Source organism: Salvelinus sp. IW2-2015, linkage group LG1 (assembly GCF_002910315.2).
Source record: "Salvelinus sp. IW2-2015 linkage group LG1, ASM291031v2, whole genome shotgun sequence".
In the NCBI taxonomy this organism is placed as follows: domain Eukaryota; kingdom Metazoa; phylum Chordata; class Actinopteri; order Salmoniformes; family Salmonidae; genus Salvelinus; species Salvelinus sp. IW2-2015.
Genome location: NC_036838.1, coordinates 602,183 through 606,050, shown reverse-complemented (window position 1 = coordinate 606,050; position 3,868 = coordinate 602,183).

Genomic DNA, 3,868 nt, shown 5'->3' with positions numbered 1-3,868 from the left:
AAGGTAGTAGTTGTGGAATTGTTAGGTTAGATTACTTGTTGGTTATTACTGCATTGTCGGAACTAGAAGCACAAGCATTTCGCTACACTCGCATTAACATCTGCTAACCATGTGTATGTGACAAATAAAAATTGATTTGATTTGATTTTATACTGTTCAACATACCTTGTGTCAATTGAAGCTTATCCTCAATACTGACAAAACTAAACTAATGGTGTTTTCTAAAGCAAGAAATAGACCTCTGAACCTTTCACCTATTACTACCTGTCAGGGCAAGGAGACTGAGGTTGTAACMTCATATAAATATCTTGGAATTTTAATTGATGACGGCCTGTCTTTTAAATTGCATATTCAACAACTTACAAAAAAATTGAAGCTGAAATTGGGATTTTATTTCAGGAATGAGGCATGTTTTTCTTTTGAAGCCAGAAGGAGGCTAGTGTCAGCTACATTTATGCCTTTACTAGACTATGGGGATATTTTATATATGAACGCTTCCGCTCAGTGTGTGAGATCAATTGACACCCTTTACCGTGGCACTTTGAGATTTATTTTAAACTGCAAAACCCGTACGCACCACTGCACTTTGTATACCAGGGTTGGCTGGCCTTATCTAGTCACTCGTAGGCTCAGTCACTGGTATACTTTTATTTACAAAGCCATTTTTGGTTTACTACCTTTTTATTTGGGCATTTTTATTGTTCAGAAATGTGGTGGGTACTCTCTTCGTTCGCTGGACTTTATCCTGCTAACTGTTCCAAATGTTCGAACTGAATTTGGTAAAAAGGCTTTTATGTACTCTGCGCCAACGTCTTGGAACGCCTTACAAAATACTTTTAAACTGGAAGAACTTGTCCCGATTGGTATTTTTAAATAACTGATGAATGATCTTGAGACTGATTCCCTGACCTGTCAATGTTTTTAATTTGCTGTTTTTGATTTTTGTTATACTCTTGTGAATTCTTACTAGATTACTTGAAGTTTTTCATGTTGTTTGTCTGTAAWTTTTGTAATGACTTGAGGCTGCCTATCTTGGCCAGGACTCTCTTGAAAAATAGATTTTAAATCTCAATGAGCCCTTCCTGGTTAAATAAAGGTTAAATAAATGAGTAAAATAAAGTTAAGAACAAATGCTTTATTTTCAATGACGGCCTAGGAACAGTGGGTTAACTGCCTTGTTCAGGGGCAGAACAACAGATTTTTACTGTGTCAGCTCGGGGATTTGATCTTGCAACCTTTTGGTTACTAATCCAACACTCTAACATACCTCCAAATAAGCTTCAAAGCCATACAACACTCCTTCCGTGTCCTCCAACTGCTCATAAAATGCTAGTACATCTAAATACATGCTCTTCAACCGATTGTTGCCCTCACCCCCCCGCCTGTCCAGCATCACTACTCTGGATGGTTCTAACTTAGAATATGTGGACAACTACAAATACCTAGGTGTCTGGCTAGACTGTAAACTCTCCTTCCAGACACACATTAAGCATCTCCAATCCTAAATTAAATCTAGAATCGGCGTCCTATTTTAACAACAAAGCCTCCTTCGCTCATGCTGCGAAACATAACCTCGTAAAACTGACTATCCTACCGATCCTTGACTTCAGCAATGTMATTTACAAAATAGCCTCCAACACTCTACTCAGCAAACTGGATTTAGTCTATCACAGTGCCATCCGTTTTGTCACCAAAGCCCCATATACTATCCACCTCTGCGACCTGTATACTCTCGGTGGCTGGCCCTCACTACATATTCGTCGCCAAACCCACTGGCTCCAGGTCATCTATAAGTATTTGCTAGGTAAAGCCACGCCTTATCTCAGCTCACTGGTCACCATAGCAACACCCACCCGTAGCACGCACTCCAGCAAGTATATCTCACTGGTTATCCCCAAAGCCAACACTTCCTTTGGCCGCCTTTCCTTCTAGTTCTCGGCTGCCAATGAATGTAACGAATTGCAAAAATCACTGAAGCTGGAGTCTTATATCTCTTATATCTAACTTTAAGCATCAGCTGTTAGAGCAGCTTACCGATCATTGCACCTGTACACAGCCCATCTGTAAATAGCCCACCCAACTACTGTACCTCATCCACATATTGTTATTCATTTTTTTGCTTCTTTGCACCYCAGTATCTCTACTTGCACATTCATCTTCTGCACATCTATCACTCCAGTGTTAATGCTAAATTGTAATTATTTTGCCTCTATTGCCTATTTATTGTCTTACCTCCCAACTCTTCTACATTTGYACACACTGTACATAKATTTTTCTATTGTGTTATTTACTGTACGTTTGCTTATGTGTAACTTTGTGATGTTGTTTTTGTCGCACTGCTTTGCTTTGTCTTGGTCMGGTCTCAGCTGTAAATGAGAACTTGTTCTCAACTTGCCTAACTGGTTAAAAAAAGGTTAAATAAAAAATAAAAWAAATAAAAAATGGAAAGAATATGGCACCACAACAAACCTGCCAAGGGAGGGCCGCCCACCAAAACTCACAGACCAGGCAAGGAGGGCATTAATCAGAGAGGCAACAAAGAGATTAAAGATAACCCTGAAGGGGCTGCAAAGCTCCACAGCAGAGATTGGAGTATCTGTCCATAGGACCACTTTAAGGACCACTTTACACTCCATAGAGCTGGGCTTTATGGAAGAGTGTCCAGAAAAAAGCCATTGCTTAAAGAAAAAATAAGCGAACACRTTTGGTGTTCGCCAAAAGGCATGTGGGAGACTCCCCAAACATATGTAAGAAGGAACTCTGGTCAGATGAGACTAAAATGTAGCTCTTTGGACATCAAGGAAAACACTATATCTGGCACAAACCCAACACCTCTCATCCCCCCGAGAACACCATCCACACAGTGAAGTTATGATGGTGGCAGGATCATGCTGTGGGGATGTTTTTCTTCAGCAGGGACTGGGAAACTGGGACAGAGGTTCAGTCTTCCAGAGATTTGAGACTGGGACAGAGGTTCACCTTCCAGCAGGACAATGACCCTAAGCATACTGCTAAAGCAACACTCGAGTGGTTTAAGGGGAAACATTTAAATGCCTTGGAATAGCCTAGTCAAAGCCCAGACCTCAATCCAATTGAGAATCTGTGGTATGACTTAAAGATTGCTGTACACCAGCAGGAACCCATCCATCTTGAAGGAGCTGGAGCAGTTTTGCCTTGAAGAATGGGCAAAAATCTCAGTTGCTAGATGTGCCAAGCTTATAGCGACATATCCCAAGAGACTTGCAGCTGTAATTYCTGCAAAAGTTGGCTCTACAAAGTATTGACTTTGGGGGGTGAATAGTTATGCATGCTCAGGTTTTCAGTTTTTTTGTCTTATTTCTTGTTTGTTTCACACCAAAAAATATTTTTGTATCTCAAAGTGGTAGGCACGTTGTGAAAATCAAATGATACAAACCCCCCTAAAATCTATTTTAATTCCAGGTTGTAAGGCAACAAAATAGGAAAAATGCCAAGGGGGGAATACTTTCGCAAGGCACTGTACCTACCCAAATGCATAGAGCCAACTGTAAAGTTTGGTGTAGGAAGAATAATGGTCTGGGGCTGTTTTTGATGGTTCGAGCTAGGCCCCTTAGTTCCAGTGAAGGGACATCTTTACGCTACAGCATACAATGACATTTTAGACAATTCTGTGCTTCCAACTTTGTGGCAACAGTTAGGGGAAGTCCCTTTCCTGTTTTAGCATGACAATGYCCATGTGCATAAAGCGAGGTCCATAAAGAAATAATTTGTTGAGATCGGTGTGGAAGAACTTGATTGGCTTGCACATCGACCTGACCTCAACCTCATTGAACACCTTTTGGATGAATTGGAATGCCAAATGCAAGCCAGGCCAAATCGCCCAACATCA